Source organism: Caretta caretta, chromosome 13 (genome assembly GCF_965140235.1).
Source record: "Caretta caretta isolate rCarCar2 chromosome 13, rCarCar1.hap1, whole genome shotgun sequence".
In the NCBI taxonomy this organism is placed as follows: domain Eukaryota; kingdom Metazoa; phylum Chordata; order Testudines; family Cheloniidae; genus Caretta; species Caretta caretta.
Window position 1 is genome coordinate 19,119,942 of NC_134218.1, and position 19,060 is coordinate 19,139,001.

General features: G+C 44.8%; 1 protein-coding gene across 7 annotated transcripts in view; it reads right to left on the reverse strand.

Annotated features, from left to right (window-relative positions):
- The window catches only part of EYA2 (EYA transcriptional coactivator and phosphatase 2), a 156,284-nt gene that overhangs the window by 104,954 nt on the left and 32,270 nt on the right, over positions 1-19,060 (reverse strand). Inside the window, exon 1 of one of the 7 annotated variants that reach the window (XM_075118783.1) lies at positions 12,081-12,144. The exons of the other annotated variants lie outside the window; for them this stretch is intronic. The gene's annotated coding sequence lies outside the window, so the exon portion shown is untranslated. Of the gene's footprint in view, positions 1-12,080; positions 12,145-19,060 lie in introns of those variants that run through there. 7 annotated transcript variants of the gene reach the window in all.

Consider the following 19,060-nt stretch of genomic DNA (forward strand, 5'->3'; position numbering starts at 1 on the left):
TATGAACATTTTACCTCATCTATACTGGGGGATTCTATAGTAGCTGGAGACCTGGTGAAATTACACCACCACAAAAAATTAAAATCTGAAAAGTTGAAAGAGGAAGAATTTTTTCAGGCAGACTTTAAAATTTTTGTTGCCTGTTTTTGTTAATGTATATTTAACTCCAATGCCCAATTAACTCTTGGGAGAAAGCGACATCTTTGGTAGAGATTCAACATCCTTCACCTTCGTTTAGGTGGGAGAGTTCACTGTACACATCCTCTGAGGCCCTCCCCATGAATTCCTCCAGCAAAACCAGGAGAGGGAAATACGGCTATTGCTGAACATTTCCAAGGTAAGAATGAAAACAAGAAAAAATAGCTGTAAATGCAAAAGAAGTATTCAGGCCTTTTTTCTGAATAGAAAAGCAGAGTATAAAAGGGGTTCAGGCTCAGTTTTTATGTTTCCTTTCAAGCTCCCATTTCTTACAGAATTTTAGTTCATTAATAAAAGGCTCCCAGGAATCCAGGCGCAGGCATCACTCACTGACCACTACATGCATCACCATACAGCTCTCACATGCTTCTTTTAAATGCTTTGCTTCCTTGGATGACGCTGCAGCTCAGACAGCTTTTCTGGAAGGAACTGCCTTCCTAAGAGCTTGTAAAATTATCACACAGCTTGCAGCTTCTATGCAGTTGCCAAATTTCAGCTCCTCTTCTCCACATCCTCCCACGCCAAACAAAAGTCACCAGCAGGGAAAATCACCATTCCCCCTAAGACATCAGCGATGGGAGGAACCCCAATTCCCCTCTACCTGGACACATCACAAAAGGGAGAATCTCCATGATCTCAAGCCCACCTCCCAAGTTATCACCAGAGGGAATTCCCAGTACTGAAGGTATTGGCTTCTCACTTCCACACACACCAAGTGGAGGTGAGCAATCCTGTTTCCCTTGTTGCTATGTTCAATTATGCATCACTCTAATAGTTGCTCTCTCTGTAATAGACTCTCTGCTCCTTCTGCATCAGGCACTCAGCACTTCTGCAGGTGAAAGCATCTCTCTCTTTCTCTCTCTCTCTCTCATATATATGAATTGGAGGATCCCGTGATGGAAAAAGACCTATTAGCTCACGAAGTCCATCCCCCGATACAGCAGATAAATCCATGCACTAAACACCTGAACAAGCATAAATTTAAACCTGAGCTGGCATAAATGCTTCTTCTGCAAGACTGACAATAAGCTGTGATGACGAGATATCATTTCAAGGTGACCTTGAGGGCACTGCAGCTTGGGCTGTTTTTATTCCTGAGAGATAGCTATTTTCTACTGTCATTATCAAACTTAATGCAGTTGCAGATTTTTTCATCTGATAATTTCCTGCACCATTCCAAGTAGTAAAAGCAGAGGTGCTCAGAGAAGCTTCTGACTATTCTGTCGGAACACAGATATGAAATTGCAGAACTACTAATTCTGGTATGAACCTGTCGCTTAAATCATCCTCTGTACCAGAGTACTGGAGGGAAGCTAATGTGATACTGATGTTTAAAAAAGGCTCCAGAGGCGATCCTGGCAACTACAGGCCAGTAAACCTAACTTCAGTACCACACAAATTGGCTGAAACTATAGTAAAGAACAGAATTATCAGACATACAGACAAACAAGATATGTTGGGAAAGAGTCAGCACAACTTTTGTAAAGGGAAATCATGCCTCACAAATCTACTGGAATTCTCTGAGGGTGTCAACAAGCATGTGGACAAGGATGAACAAGACAATATCGTGTACTTGGACTTTCAGAAAGCCTTTGACAAGGTCCCTCGCCAAAGGCTCTTAAGCAAACTAAGCAGTCATGAGACAAAAGGGAAGATCCTCTCATGGATCAGAAAGAAAGGGTAGGAATAAATGGTCAGTTTTCACAAGGGAAAGAGGTAAATAGCAGCGTCCCCCAAGGATCTGAACTGGGACCAGTGCTGTTCAACATATTCACAAATGATCTGGAAAAGGGGGTTAACAGCGAGGTGGCAAAATGTGCAGACGATACAAAATTACTCAAGATAGTTTAGTCCAAAACTGACTATGAAGAGTTACAAAGGGATCTCGTTAAAGTAGGTGACTGGGCAACCAAAATGGCAGATTAAATTCAATGTTGATATATGCAAAGTAATGCACATTGGAAAAAATAATCCCAACTATACATACAAAATGATGGGGTCCATATTAGCTGTTGCCACTCAAGAAAGAGATATTGGAGTCACTGTGGATAGTTTCCTGAAAATATCTGCTCAATGTGCAGCAACAGTCAAAAAAGGCTAAAAGAATGTTAGGAACTATTAGGAAAAGGATAGATAATAAAACAGAAAATAGCATAATGCTACTATTTAAATCCATGGCATGCCCACACCTTGAATACTGTGTGCAATTCTGATCTTCCCATCTCAAAAAAGATATATTGGAATTGTAAGAGGTACAGAGAAGGGCAACAAAAATGATTAGAGGAATGGAACTGCTTCTATATGTGGAGAGATTAAAAAGTCTGGGACTGTTCATCTTGGAAAAGATGACTAAGGGGGGTACGATAGAGGTCTATAAAGTCATGAATGGTGTGGAAATAGTGAATAAGGAAGTGTTATTTACTCCTTCATATAACACAAGAACTAGGAGTCACCAGATTTACAATAAACAAAAGGAAGTACTTCTCCACACAATGCACAGTCAACCTGTGGAACTCGTTGCCGGAAGATGTTCTGAAGGCCAGAAGTATAAATGGGTTCAAAAAAGAATTAGATAAATTCATGGAGGATAGGTCCATCGATGGCTACTAGTCAAGACAGTCAGGGATGCAACTCCATGCTCTGGGTGTCCCTAAACATCTGACTGCCAGAAGCTGGGACTGTATCACAGGGAATGGATCACTTGATAATTGCCCAGTTCTATTCATTCCCTTTGAAGCATCTGGCATTGACCACTGCCAGAAGACAGGATACTTGGCTAGGTGGATCACTGGTCTGATCCAGTATGGTCGTTCTTATGTTCTCTCTCTTCCACGGCACAAAGCCAGGGCCTTGAGTAACTCTGTTGTGCACCACTAGTCTTTCAGCCACTCAAGCATTCTTCTCTGGGCTATGCCAGCCCTAGCTTCACCTTGCAGGTTAACAATAGGTGCACCCCAATCCCTGAGCCCCCCTTGAATTGTTCTCCTGTGATATCCAGCCCTTGACACTGGACACTCACAGAAATTCCAGATCCCCTGCACACAAAGGGGCAGTGTACCATAGTTTACCAGTTTTACCTTAAACCACCGCTCCTGTAAACCACACCAAACTTGTGAGCACTTATAATAAAACAAAATAAGGTTTATTAAAGGAAGAATACAGATTTAATTAGAAATAAGAGAGTATAGTGGAAACAAGCCATTACAATACAAAACAAAACATCAGTCGCAAACCTTGGTCTATATCTTTCCTATCTAATAAAGTAGATTCTCCCCTGAAAGTTCAGTTAGTTGCAGGGCTGGCTCATTTCCTAATAACCAGGATCCAAAAGTTCATGGACATTCCCCACTCCTCTACAGGTTTCCTCAGTGAACGGATCCAGAGTGTCTTTCCCTACACTCTGCTGTACTGAAATCAATATTTTGTTTCTATTCACAGCCAGTGCAAAGCTCTGTCTGGTGTAATGTTCCTCTCAGAAGTTTTGATTGTTTGGTGGTGCCTCTGATGGTTTTCCACTGATAGTTTTGGGAGGGAGCAAGGCTGCTCAGTCGAGCCTTGCATTATCTCACTGGCTGATAAGAAAGGAGTGACAACTCCCTCTTGCTTGGATGGGCCACCCCGGAGGCACATTACTTCTTGGTGATTGATTTCTACTCGTAGTCCACAGAGCATATTTTCAATATAAATACTTTGTTCCTTATATATTACCTGTACATAAATCTTGCAATGAAAATTTTAAAGCCCTGTGTGATGTAATTAGCCTGACCTAAGCCCCACGGTAGACACAGTTTGGTTGACAGAAGAATTATTCCATCAACCTAGCTACTGCCTCTCGGAGAGGTGGACTTACTTCAGGGATGGAAGAACCCCTTCTGTCTGCAGCGTCTATGGTACAATGGAGCAGCTGCTTCCCTTTCTCTCCCTGTATCTCTCTTCTATTTCTTTCCTCCACAACAGAGGAAGGCTAGAGACAGCTTCCTCTGAGGCCAGTTGATCCTGTTTTTAAATCAGTTGGGGGCAGGGGGGTACCTGAGAGTAATACAGAGTGCTCCTACCACACATCCAGGATGAGGTGCACTGCTTCTGCCCCATTCTGAACTCCTACCACCCACGGACTGCAGGACATCATGTACCCAGTTCACTGACAGGCCAGCACAATGACTTCTGCCAATACAAGTACAATTATGATGCCAATGGCAGCGTTTGTTAATAGCTTTCCTATTAAACAATTAAGTCAAGTACCCAGACAAAGTACATTCACCTGCAAAAAAAACCCCAAAACAAAAACCAGTACACCTGTCCAATGTTTTCGAATATTAACATTTGATAAGCATGTCTGGTCTGTTAAATATGATTAGGCAGAGATTTCACTCAATCTAATAAAAACAATAAAAGTAATAGAGATGTTATAACAATGCTCCAAAGGTGACACTGTGCTAAATAGAAAGAATGACTCTATTCCTGTATAATGCCTCTTTAAACAAAAGCTCACTCTTGTAATGATTGTTTTGTTTCTGATATTTACATGACAAGAATTTATAAACTTGTTAGAACTTCCTAAATAAATAAATGTTTTTTAAATAATCAAGTTCCTACGGACTAAATCAAGAAAAGAATCCACATGAAAGTCTGTCAGTGCCCTCTGAATTCATCCCAGTGGGCCCAGATATTGGAGGGCATCCAATACAACAGGAAACAGCTCCTACTGCTCTCAGACATTTTCAACACCCAAGTATTCGGACAACGGAGTGCAGGTCTGCATTTTTGTAACTGGCCTAATATTCATGTTTGGCCTTATTTTAACACTGATTTAAATATTTATTTGTAGTCAAACTCTTCAGGGCAGGGGACCATCTTTTATTTTGTCATGTACTTTACTGAGCACATTACTTTAATATTTATAATAATAATACTTCTGAAATTTCACAGTCAGAAGGAACATTTCACATTTCAACAGGAACAGGATGATAAACTGACAGCCTATGATTTAATATACCACAGCATTACTAACACTTTCTATAGACAAACTAATATTTTACAGCACTGCCAAATCATGCAATTTTATCACCAGTCTTGTGACATTTGGTATTTTTGTTAAAGCCCCTGTTATTGGAATAATGTGACTGTGAGAATCTCATCTTTCATTTTAATAAAACTGTACTTTTCTAGCCCTCATGTGCGTGGAGAAAAGCATCAGAACAAACTTCAAGGGCTTAAAAGCCCAAAGGCAAATAAAAAGAATCAAAAATTATCTAAAGTCTAGTAATTTATAAGCCAATCTCATGATTTTTGAAAGGCCGGGGTTGGAAAAACTGATTGTACATGTCCCACCACGAGTTCTGAATTTCCTGAAGCGCTGGCTTGTTTGCCTTAGTCACCTCTTATGATTCCAGACCACTTCCCTATGTTTACGTATATCCTGTTGCTTCTTGCCTCAGGCCTGTAAGTTAAACACGATGGACAGTTTTTTGTGTAAATAAAATGCCCATCTTTCTTTCAGCAAAGCTACCTGGCACCCCTTCTTTCTATACACCCTCCCCAAAACTCTCAATCCCCACACCTGCCTTGTGGTCAGACAGAGCAAAATGGGGGTGGCCATTCATTAACAGAGGCCATAACTGGGCAATGGTCCTCTGTACACTTCCTGCAATTAACGTGTGAAAGAGATTGGAGGAAGATAGACCAGAGGATGCATCAGCACTTTCTGGTTGATTAGTCCAAGGTATGTTTGGGACTAAACATCCCAAGAAAATGTAGTGTATATAAAACAAACAAGCCAACCCAGCCAACTCTGAATGTTTGTTACAAAGTATAGGGAAACCCCCTTTAGGAGACACAGTCTGAGGTTTGAAAGGTAACTTGGAAGTAAGAGAAGAGCTGATCCTAGGGCCTTGTTCTCCCACTGAGTGTAGTGAAGTACCACTTGAAAGAGACTGGACTTGAAATGAAACAAACAAAAAAGTGTGGTTTGAAAGAAAAAAGAAAAAAAAGTGTTTCTTTTAAAATGTTGTGAAATGCTGTACTGCAGTATGCAACACTAACAGCATTTTAAACACTGAATGTCACAATTCAACATAATAATAAAGGCACACCTGCAGGGATACACAGGGAGGTGAATGCTTGGAGCCCTTCAAAACAAAGATAACATTCTCCTTAGACACTCACACAGAGGCTCTGTCTTCAAATATCCTGTTCTCCATATGTGCACCAAAACGCTGCATCCAACCTCAAGCACTCAAAAATCATGAGATTTAAAATAAAAAATAAATAAATTTTGGATTATTTGCCTTCTGTGTTTTTACTCTTTAAGGTTCATGTTATCTGGTTTTTCTACATGCTTATTTACAATAAAACACCTAAAAATCTCACAAAATAACATGACTCCAGGAGTTAGTGCATTAAGAAAAACACCAAGTGCCATGAGATTTGCAAAATACCCTGATACATGCACCAAAGCACTCCATCTCATGCTGCGTCAATCTGCGGAGGATTTCATCCCAAAAATCATCTGTTACTCTTATATCATTACTATTTTATCTAGTACTTAATGAATATTAGAAGGTGAATAATACTTTGAGAAGCTAATCCAGCTACCAGATCTTCATAGTTTAAGTGGTCATAGATTTCACTGGGATACAAAATTCAAAGTAGAACAAAAACCGCATCCCATGAAGAGTTTCTGCTCATTCAGAAAGGTCAGCTTTGTTTCACTTGTGGGAGTGGACAGTAGAAAGAATCAGCTATGGTAACACTGCATTCCTGTACACAGAGGACCTTCTATTCAAAGACTGATGAAGGAGAAAGTTCTCTCATCTATCAGACTCTATGGAAAACTAATGTCTTGTCTACGCACAAGTTGTACAATAGTTAAAGTGCTGCAACTCCCTACTGTGGATGCGGACACTATAAAGGTGTCATTCATTATAAAGGTGTTTTATACCAGTACAGTTATTCCCATAGCCCTGGTCTACACTACGAGTTTAGGTCGAATTTAGCAGCGTTAGGTCGATTTAACCCTGCACCCGTCCACACGACCAAGCCTGTTTTGTCGACTTAAAGGGCTCTAAGGGAGTAGCGCTAAAATTGACCTCACTGGGTCGAATATGGGGTAGTGTGGATGCAATTCAATGGTATTGGCATCCGGGAGCTATTCCAGAGTGCTCCATTGTGATCTCTCTGGACAGCACTCTCAACTCAGATGGACTGGCCAGGTAGACAAGAAAAGACCCAGGAACTTTTGAATTTCATTTCCTGTTTGGCCAGAGTGGTGATCTGATCAGCACAGGTGACCATGGAGTCCCAGAATCGCAAAAGAGCTCCAGCATGGACCGAACGGGATATTTCAAATATGGGAAATTTGTTTAAGGGGACATTCAGAGGTGCCCGTTCCTGCTGGACTGTTTGCCTTTGGCTGAAAAGAAATCATCCCTACTGATAGCGGTGATTGAAGGGGGGAGGTCGGTTGGCGTACAGGGAAGTAGAGTCAACCAAGGGGGCGGGTTTTCATCAAGGAGAAACAAACAGAATTGTCACACCGTAGCCTGGCCTGTCGTGAAACTGGTTTTCAAAGCTTCTCTGATGTGAAGGGCGCCCAGCTGTGCTCTTCTAATCGCCCTGGTGTCAGGCTGCACGTAATCGGCCGCCAGGCAATTTGCCTCAACCTCCCACCCTGCCATAAGCGTCTCCCCCTTCCTCTCACAGATATTGTGGAGCACACAGCAAGCAGCAATAACAGTGGAAATATTGGTTTCGCTGAGGTCTAACCTAGTCAGTAAACTGCGCCACTGAGCTTTTAAACGTCCAAATGCACATTCTACCACCATTCTGCACTTGCTTAGCTTATAGTTGAACTGCTCCTTACTACTGGAGTACTGGAGTATCTGGAGTACTGTGTCCAGTTTTGGGCCCCACACTATAAGAAGGATGTGGATAAATTGGAGAGAGTCCAGCGAAGGGCAACAAAAATGATTAGGGGTCTGGAACACATGAGTTATGAGGAGAGGCTGAGGGAACTGGGATTGTTTAGTCTGCAGAAGAGAAGAAGGAGGGGGGATTTGATAGCTGCTTTCAACTACCTGAGAGGTAGTTCCAGGGAGGATGGTTCTAGACTATTCTCAGTGGTAGAAGAGGACAGGACAAGAAGTAATGGTCTCAAGTTGCAGTGGGGGAGGTTTAGGTTGGATATTAGGAAAAACTTTTTCACTAGGAGGGTGGTGAAACACTGGAATGCGTTGCCTAGGGAGGTGGTGGAATCTCCTTCCTTAGAAGTTTTTAAGGTCAGGCTTGACAAAGCCCTGGCTGGGATGATTTAACTGGGTATGGGTCCTGCTTTTGAGCAGGGGGTTGGACTAGATGACCTCCTGAGGTCCCTTCCAACCCTGATATTCTATGATTCTATGATTCTATGATACTGTCCAGGGTGCCTGTGTATGGCTTTATAAGCCATGGCATTAAGGGGTAGGATGCATCCCCAAGGATAGCTATAGGCATTTCAACATCTCCAACGGTAATTTTCTGGTCTGGGAAGTAAGTTCCTTCCTGCAGCTGTTCAAACAGATCAGAGTTCCTGAAGATGCGGGCGTCATGCACCTTTCCCGGCCATCCCACGTTGAAACATCCCTTGTGATCCACCAGTGCTTGCAGCACCATTGAAAACTACCCCTTGCAGTTTACGTACTGGCTGCCAAGGTGGTCCGGTCCCAAGACAGGGATATGCGTTCCGTCTATCACCCCACCACAGTTAAGGGAACCCCATTGCAGCAAAGCCATCCACCATGACCTGCACATTTCCCAGAGTCACTACCCTTGATAGCAGCGGCTCAGTGATTGCGTTGGCTACTTGGATCACAGCAGTCCCCACAGTAGATTGACCCACTCCAAATTGATTTCCGACTGACCGGTGTTGCAAGCTTCCAGAAGGCTATCGCCACTCGCTTCTCAGCTGTGAGGGCTGCTCTCATCTTGGTATTCTTGAGCTTCAGGGCAGGGGAAAGCAAGTCACAAAGTTCCATGAAAGTGTCCTTATGCATGCGAAAGTTTCGCAGCCACTGGGAATCATTCCAGACCTGCAACACTATGTGGTCCCACCAGTCTGTGCTTGTTTCCCGAGCCCAGAATCAGTGTTCCACAGCATGAACCTGCCCCATTACCACCATGATGTCCAAATTGACAGTGCTTTGTGAGAAGTCTGTGTCCATGTCCTCATCACTATCGTGATCGCGCTGTCATCGCCTCCTCCCCTGCTTTTGCAGGTTCTGCACATACTGCAGGATAATGCGTGAGGTGTTTGCAATGCTCACAACAGCAGCGGTGAGCTGAGCGGGCTCCATGCTTGCTGTGGTATGGTGTCTGCAGGAGAGCAGAGTTGCAGCAGAAGTGGTGGATGACGACGGATGCCACGAAAATAGATATTTATACAGAACAACGAGAGTACCTGCGAGGTGGATTCATGGCACCAGGAGAGCAGGAGAGCAGGAGAGCAGAGTTGCTGTGGAAGCAGTGCGGGACGACGGTTAGCACCGCACACATTTCCGGAGGAAAAACTCAAGTTCCCGGGAGAACATGACAGACAACATGGAGAAATTCGCTATTGAGACAATAACAGCAGAGCAGAATTGCAGGGGAAGCGGTGGATGACAACAATGGTTAGCAGTCCTGCTGCACCATCTGCTGACAGCAGTATGGCGTCTGCATGGAAAAAAGGCACGAAATGATTGTCTGCCATTGCTTTCACGGAGGGAGGGGCGACTGACAACATGTACCCAAAACCACCCACGACAATGTTTTTGCCCCATCAGGCATTGGGAACTCAACCCAGAATTCCAATGGGCTGTGGAGACTGTGGGAACTGTGGGATAGCTACCCACAGTGCAATGCTCCGAAAGCCGATGCTAGCCACAGTACTGTGGACGCACTCCGCCGACTTAATGCGCTTAATGTGGACATATGCAATCAACTGTATAAAATTGATTTCTGAAAATCAACTTCTATAAGATCGACCTAATTTAGTAGTGTAGACATAGCCATACAAGGCATAGGAATAAACTATGCTGGCATAAATCACCTTTATTCCAGCATAACTGTGTCCACACTATGGCTTTTACTAGTATGACTTTTTGATTTTTTTTTAAAACTGAAATAATTAGAGCCCCTAACTGAAACAGTTATACTGGTAAAACTTTTAAGTGTAAAACAGGCTTAAAAGCCACTGACAGAGCAGAGCAGAAAATGGGAAAATGTTCTGCTAAAGTTTTCAGACCTTTTTTTGTCAAAATTTCAAACTTTCCCAGCTACTGAACTTGTTTTCAAACAGAAAGAAACATGTCTAGAAAGAAACATTCTTCACAGATACCAAGGTTGGGGGAGAGTGAGCGTGTTGGCAGGTTGTCTCTAAATTCAGACAGCTCCTGCCTGTCTGCCTCTGTGTTCGTCGTGTGGGAGACAGCACAGCACCATTCCACGTTAATGATTTGCTCTTTGTTGCCGGAGTTGAGCAGCATGCTTTGCTGTCAGAACTTTCCGGAGCTTTGAAATGGGAGGGATGCATGCCTGTGTAGCAGGAATGCAGGGCAGCCGAGTTCAAAACAGTGAGTACAGCAGTCACGGCGGACATTGTGGGATACTGGGAGAGGCCTGTTAACGGCAGTATAACGAACAGCAGCCCCTACACTGACACTTTGTCACTTTAGGTTTGTGGCAAAAAGCTTTATGCCCCTTGTTGAGGTGCTTTTATTTTGTTGCCAAAACTGAAGAGTTTTGTTGCCATAAGTGGCACTGCAGTGTGTACAGCTCCACTGTTTCATTGCCGAAAGCTGCCTTTTGACAACAAAACTCGGCAGTGCAGACAAGGCCCTTCCTATTGCAGGCACATGTTCTTCACTGGGCATCCCATGTTGTCTAAACCTGCATTTGTGACTGTGTGAAGAGGACTCTGTCTCTGTTTCCTCCTCATTTCTTTAATTTAGGGTTGGCAACTTTCTAATCTCAGAAAACAAAACACCCTTGCTCCACCCTCTGCCCCGTCCCTTCTCTGAGGCCTCACCTCGCTTCCAGCAGCTCCCATTGGCCTGGAGTAGTGAACCGTGGCCACTGGGAACCGCGATTGGCTGAACCTGCAGATGCGGCAGGTAAACCGGCCCGGCCCGCCAGGGGCTTTCCCTGCACAAGCAGCGGAACAAGTTTGGGAACCACTGGTCTCGACAATTAAACCTGCGATTTCAAGAGCATACCTCCATTTCAAACACAAGTGAACTCAGCCAGTGCAAATCACAAATATCCTTGTCTATGGTTGGGGGTTTGTTTGCACCAGCACAGTGATACTTGTGTCTGAGTCCCAAAGCTAGACAAGGCCTTATACAAATCTCATCTGCAAATATGCTAAAATAAAGAGTTAATAGAGACAGAAAGGCATAGAAAAGCTGTTCGAGATGGCAGACTGTGCAGTGAAGAAAGCTCTTGCAGCAACAATACAGAGACTGTGTAAAGATACAGAAAAGAAGCCAGCACTAGACAAGTAGAGGGAAGAGAGAGCTGATGAGAGAGCCAAAGGTCCCTAAGGTTGGCTGCACAAAATCCACAGAGGAAGGATAAATGGATGGAGCAGCCTTTTCATTTTTGGGAATTTAGGCACATTATTTGTGCAGACAGAACCCATTTCCAGCTCTGTGCTTGTTCCAGGAGGTCTGAGTTTTTGTTTGCAAACAGAACAATAGTAGTGCAACGTCAGTTTTCCTTTGGCTACTTTGGCAATAGAGGGTAGGAGGAGCGGTGCTGGATGGTTTCTGAGCACCAAGAGGAATGAAGAATGTGTAACTCAGGCCATTAGGTGGAACAAATGCCAAAGTGAAACATTTTCCAGGAAGTTTGGTGTCAGAATGTTTTACCTTGGGGAGGGGAGGCCCGCTGCAAGGAGTGCTGGAGGCTGCCTTTCTTCTCAGATGGATGGCTTAGGTTTGTTGTGGGTTTGAATGTGCATGGTTACCCATAAACATTCATACCACCCAGCTCCAAAGGGACAACTCTTGATTCACATGGTCATGATGCATCATTTATGCAGATTTCCTATGGCTGTTTGCACTGAAAAAGGAAAGCAGCAGAACACACTTGCTCAAAATAGAGAGCACCTCTGTTCATCATCAACCCACAGAAAAGAATGCATGTGAGAAAGGGAGGTGTTCCCAACTAAACACAAGACAGGTTTATTCTTATACAAGAGAGAGTATATAATAGCTTTCAGTAGGAAACAGTGTAGTCCAGTGGCTCATGCACTGGACTGGGACCCAAGAAACTTGGGTTCTATTCCCTACTATGCCACTGATTAGCCATGTGATAGTGGACAAGTTCTTCACCTCTATTATCCTTTCTTCTCATTTGTGTGGCTTGTTTATTTGGATTGTAGATCCCTTGGACAAGCACCATCTCTTACACAGGCATGTGCACAAGCAGCCCCCAATCTCAGCTGGGGCCTCTAGTTCCCACTCTAGTACAAACAAAAATAAAGAAAAAGAGCCACATTCCCCTAAAGGTTGCAGTGTATCTTTAACCTAATACAAGGCAGGTTCATTTGTATTCTTGCAATCTACCCTGCTTCTACAGAACTATTTACCATGCTGTTTAATAAACACAAGTATTTGCTGCAACAATATTGGGGAAGGTGTGGTACCATGCTGTCAGTCCAATACAGAGGAGCTGCATAAGAAGCACACTCAATAATTATTGCAAAAAACGCGTGCTTTCAAGCGAGCATTCCGTTGAGTGCTTCTCAGGAACAGTGCTCTACCAGGAACAGTGCTTTTCCATTCACACAACACAGCTTGATGGAGGAAGGCAATTGTGTGGCTAAAGTGAATAAGTGGGCTTCAAGATAAGTAGGTTCTGAAACAGGCTCTCTGTGTGACCCTGGCTAAGTCACATCACCTTTCTGTACTGCAGTTTCCTGTTCTGTAAAATGGAGGTAATATCTCCCTGAATTACAGGGATGCTGGAAGGGTTACTTGTTTGTAAAGCACTTGGATGACTCTTGGATGAAAGATGCTACAGAAATGCAAACACCACTTTGTTTTGAATAATCCTTGATGCTGTGCCTGTCAAACTGCCTTAGTGAAATTAAGGGTGGAAGATCTTACATAGCCGAAGTTATAGAAAACTATGGTATAAATATATTGAATGTTAAATAAATATGAAGAGTTAAAGAAAGTCAGTGGCATACCATGCAGTAGCACAGATAGGCTGCTGCCAGCATTTTAACCACCATAGCTGAGATTTTCAAAGGAGTCAAAGGGAATTTCAGTGGGAGCTGAGGAAAAAACTCCCTTCAGATTCTTTGAAAACCTCAGCCTGTTTGTCTAGATGTGCTTTAAGACATCTGTGGCTAGTCTGTGCTCCCACCATTGCTCCCACTGGTGGGGGCAGACCTACTAGGGGTAGTAATGGTGGGTTATTTTAGGGGAAAATGCTAGAGTAGATAACCTCTCCAGGTATAGTTACTGCTCTTGGTGCTTACTGGGACAAATCAGGAACGCAGGCGGTTTGGCATGTTCAGTGGCGGATTAGCCACTGGACCAACGGGGCCCGTGCCCATGGGCCCCAGCCAATTGTGGTGACCCAGAAAAATGGGTGCTTCCGTGCCCCAACGCATTCCACCCACGAGCTGCTCCTGCTGGGGAGCAGGGTTGGGGCGCAGGGGTTTGCACCGTTCTGCCCGCCCGCTGCTCCTGCTGGGCAGCGGGGTTGGACCGTGGGGGCTTCCCCGCAATTTATGATGCCTTCTGTCTTTGTTTAGGGGCCCCAAGGCCAGAGCTTCTGGAGAAGGTGGGAGAAAGTCTCCCTTATTCCCTTGCTACAAAGGAGGAGACCAGGACAGGCCCTCAGGGTGAAAGACTGTTGTGCCTGGGAAGGGCTGTTTGTTTGGTTTGGACTCATCCTTGCGCTGGAAAGGGTGTGTGATGGGGTATACTTGCCCCGCACTGGACGGGGGAGGGTTAACCCTACACTGTGGGTTGAGGAAGCCACACCCCCTTTACCCTACTGGGCATGCTCCAGGTGCACTGGTATAAGAGGGAGCAGCTCATCTCAGTTGGGGCTGACTGCTGGTGAGAAAGGATGTGCTCTGTTGGCTCTAGTTGAAGATTGCCTGAAGCTGGAGATGCTGTAACCCAAGCAGATGCTAAGACACCTACTGGGACACCACTGTGTCAGGAGTCACTGGGGACAGCGCAGAGCAGAGATGCCCAGACCACAGCAATGGGCACTACAGTAGGAAGCAGCCCAGGGTAATTAGATAGTGGCCCAGTTAGTGAGCTGGTGTTTTGAGTCAGTGTGTTTTGGTTGGAACCTTCCAGCTGACTCAGCAACGCATGTCCCTGCCCCTATCTGGGCTTGGGTCCAGTGGAGAAGAAGGGCCTGGACCCCTCCTACCAGGACTGCCACTCCCCCTCCTTGTGTGTGGCAGCCAGCTTCCTGATGGACTTTGACTGCTAGGCCTTACTGCCCTGTCTTCTTGGGGTGAATGTACTGATTGTGGCTAGTAGGCCTTACTGTCCCACTAAGAGGGGCAAGCTTATTGACTTTGGCCATTGGGCTGAACTGCCCAGCTGTTAGGGGTGAATACATGAACTCTAGCTGTTATGCCTCACTGTCCTGTTGAGAAGAGCAAATATATAGACTTTAGTGGCTAGGCCTTACAGTCCTGCCAACTGTGGCAAATCTATTCATGTTAGGCAGTGGGCCCCACTGCCCTGCAAACTGGGGTGGATGTACTGACTTTAGCCACTATGCCTCACTGCCCCACTAAGAAGGGTGACTCTATGGACTGACTACTAGACCTTACTGCCTTGCTAAGAGGGGTGAACCTATTGACTTTGGCCATTGGGCTGTACTGCCCTGCTCTTGGGGGAGGGGGGGTGAGTACATTGACTCTAACCATGAGGCCTCATTGCCCTGCCAAGAAGGGTGAACCCATAGACTCTGGCCACTAAACCTTACTGCCCTGTCTCTCGGGGGCAATTGTACTGATTGTAGCTACTAGGTCATTCTACCCCGCAAAGAGGGGCAAATCTATTGATGCTAGCCATTGGGCTGCATTGCCCTGTCTCACTGGGGCTAACTTGCTGACTATAGCAGCTGAGCCTTACCGCACTCCCCTGCTAAGAATGGAGAATATATTCACTGGGGTTTAGGAGTGTGAGGGGGTGCACTTGCCCCACACTGCCGCGCCGCCCCCCCTCCCCCAAACTCACTCTCCTGCTGGTAACCAGCAGGAGAGTGAGTTTGGGGGGACGGGGGGGGCGGAGGGTGAGAACCTGGATTTGTGCTGGAAATGGCCCAACTTGATGATCACTTTAGATAAGCTATTACCAGCAGGACAGTGGGGTGGGAGGGGGTATTGTTTCATGGTCTGTGTGTATATAATGTCTATGCAGTTTCCACGGTATGCATCCGATGAAGTGAGCTGTAGCTCACGAAAGCTCATGCTCAAATAAATTGGTTAGTCTCTAAGGTGCCACAAGTACTCCTTTTCTTTTTACATTTTAATAGTGTCTGAAGACCCTGTACTGTTTTGACTGAGCATAGGAGTCTGGAATTTATACACCTTCTCAACCATCCCTCAGTTCTTCATGTGAAGAAATTGTGGCAGTCCATTAATATATGATGGAATAGCAAGGAGTATAATAAACCCCTAGCTCCCAAAAGGTGGTTCTCCTAATTGCTCATTTTCTGTTAATAGTCTGATTTCCCCCACCCTCGTGGTTTCCTTGCTGTGGTCTTTGTTAAAGCACCACTAAATCAGAACTTGTGGTTAAAACACATTGAGTAATTCCTGATTAAGCATGTTCATGAGAGCAGTAGAAGGTAAAGTCCTTTTCATAGTTTGAGGATGGTATGGCAGGCAGGGCGATTCTCCTGCAGGCTATTTGTCCTTTGTTTGGAAGGATTCTTTCCTCCCACTTCTGCAAGACTGAAGAAGCCCATTCCACTGACAGTCAAGAAACCTGGACCCCGTCCTGGTTCTGCAGATAACTTGCTGTGTAACCTTGGTCAAGTCATTTAGCCTCTCTGTGCCTCATTTTCCCTGCCTGTAAAATGGGCATAATCTTCCACCCATCTTTGTAAATGTTTTGAATGAAATTGCTGTTTTAGTGCTAAGGATTACTGTAATATTGAGGGCACAAAATGTAGACTGGTCTGTGGGGAATCATGGATTTAGTGATTAGAAAATCTGGTACCATGTCCATTCAAACTGGACAGACCTATTGCCTTGCCTTACATTTCATTCTCTCCCTGCTTTGAACATCCTTAGTCATGACCCTGAGGGGCCAAAGCTCTTTGTATGCTATTTCATAGCAATGGCCATTAAGTCCAATTTGGATACAACTGGTACCATATACTACTAAATAACCTAGCAGCTCCCTCAGAGTGCAAGTCCTGGAGCTAACATTAATCTACCCCTGAATGACAAGCCCTGAAGCCATTCAAATTTTCTTTCACTGTTTTGATTTAAAATATTTGATCTTCACTAAGACCCATAAATCCCAGTCTCAATATATCTAATTCAGAGAACAAAATAGTACTTTTACTGTAAGTGGGCAAGGACTCATTCATCTCCTAGTGTTTCCTGAAATTCAATGAGATTATGTCTCCGTATCTTGTGTATTGGCTTTGAGTCAGGGCACCAGTTTGGATTCAGCTGAATACCGTGGAAAAATGTTTAAACTTCTAATAAATCCACACTATGAACCTCCAACGTTTCTCTGCCACAACCTTTCTTATTTATTTGAAGAGAGCATGTGGTCTTTGAGTTGGAGAGTTCACCACCCTCTTTTCTTTCATTTTTTAATAAAAACTTCCCTGTGGTCTTCATCCCCTGGGCCAGACAGAAAACTACTTGGTTACCAGAAGTCATGGGAGGGACACGTTACCAAGAGGTTACAGCAGAGATGTTCTCTGGCAGAACAACGCCAAAGTTCTATGCGCAGCTCTGCACCAACTCAGTGGCCCTGTATAAGTAATTTAATCACTTCTTCCTCAATTTGCATATGCCCTAGCTCAGAATTGTTGTGATCAATTAGAACCATATATGCAAAAATCACTTGCCTAATTTGCACACTTGAGTGGAATTGTGTGCACAAATTAATGTTGGGTCTTTAGCTGTCCATTTGCACACACAGTTTAGGCATGCATAGTTGCCCGTATTGCATGCTCATCAGGCTTGTAATTTCACAGAAAATTCAGTCGGGCTGCAGATTTGTCATGGCATTTTTATCAAAAGAGTGAAGCAGTCATGGTAACTTTAGTAAAAGTCACAGGTTTAATGACTGCACCATGACTTTCGACTTAAACACAAAATGCTCTGAGAAAGACATTAAACTCTTCAAAATCCTAATTGACCGTCATCCTGCTACACTGCCAGCACCTCCTCACCCTGCTAAGGGGGAAGTGACCACCCACAGCAACACCCTCCACCCCACCACCACAACTCTAATCCCAGCTTGGTGAGAAGGGGAGACCCTTGGGGTGGCAGGGTGGGGCTGGAAAGCAAGCCTGCCCCACACTCTTCCCCAAAGTGACAGCTGCTTGGTCCCAGGGTTGAGAGCAAGCCAGCCTGCACTCACCTCAGCATTGGAAGTAATGGCTCCTGTGCCCCACAGAGTGTTGGCAGAGCCAAACCTGAGCAATGCTGCAACCCCATGCACCAGGTGGCAATGCCTGGAGTAGGGAGCCAGGCCCAGCCACACAAGACACAGGAGTTGCCTCTGCAGGATGAGTGCATGGTGGGCTTGCTCTCCAACCCCCTCTCCCACAGGGGCCTCCCATCCTCACCAGGCCAGTTGAGTGACCCACCTAGAGACTTCAGGAATGGAAGTCACAGTATCCATGACTTTTGTCACCATGACAAACTTGCAGCCCTAATCATGAGCCTCCAACCATTCTTATTTTTAAATCAGAACTTCATTACTTAAGTGAATGTCTTGTTGAGAATATGTAGCCATGCAAAAATAAATATTTATTACTGTCAGTATTTTCAGTGGCAGAATTCTGGAGCATGAGTTGGGTGATGGTCACCTGGCATTACAACGGGATGCCTTGATCCATAGTGGGAGGTGGGAAGACAATGCACTATTTTTTCCCTTTGTAAGCACGCGCATGGTGTGTAAGCAGACACAAGCAGAGCATAACACAGCTCTGTGTTGGGGGGAGGAGGGAAGCTCCATTAGATCAATAGCTTCCCCTCGTGCTGTACCTCCCATAGTGACTCACTGGAAGCAGTTTGATTCACGCTGCATCTCTGATGGGCCTTGTACTGATCTCACATCAGTCTCTGGAGCAGCAGCCGAACAAGTTATTTCATTGGCTATGTCTACATTAGAGACCTTATGGCAGCACAGCTGTACCGATGTCCTATCCTGGTAGGAGAGGGCTCTCCCATCAACATAGCACTATGCATGCTGCCACTTATGTCAGTGTAACTTACGTTGCTCAGGGGTGTGTGTGTGTGTTTTCTCACACCCCCTGGGTGACATAAATTAAACCGACATAAGTAGTAGTGTTGACATGGCCTTAAGCGGGTGTTGGTGAGAGCAGAATCAGGAAGCAGTGAGCTTTGAATTCATTCTCAACGTAGGCAGGACTCATCGCTGAGAGCGAGCTCTTGTGACGCAGTCTGCAGTGACGCTACTGCCCTAACCACTGAAATGCCAAAACTCAGCAAGACCCAAAAAGGAGAGGACAAACCTAGAAAAACCAACAACATATTCCAGGCTGGCACAGTTCTCACACATGAGCCTATTCCTCTCTGAAAAGTCAGTTCTGATAAAGAATGGTGCTTCTGGAAGGTATTATGAAACGAAATCAAACAGGATCTGAA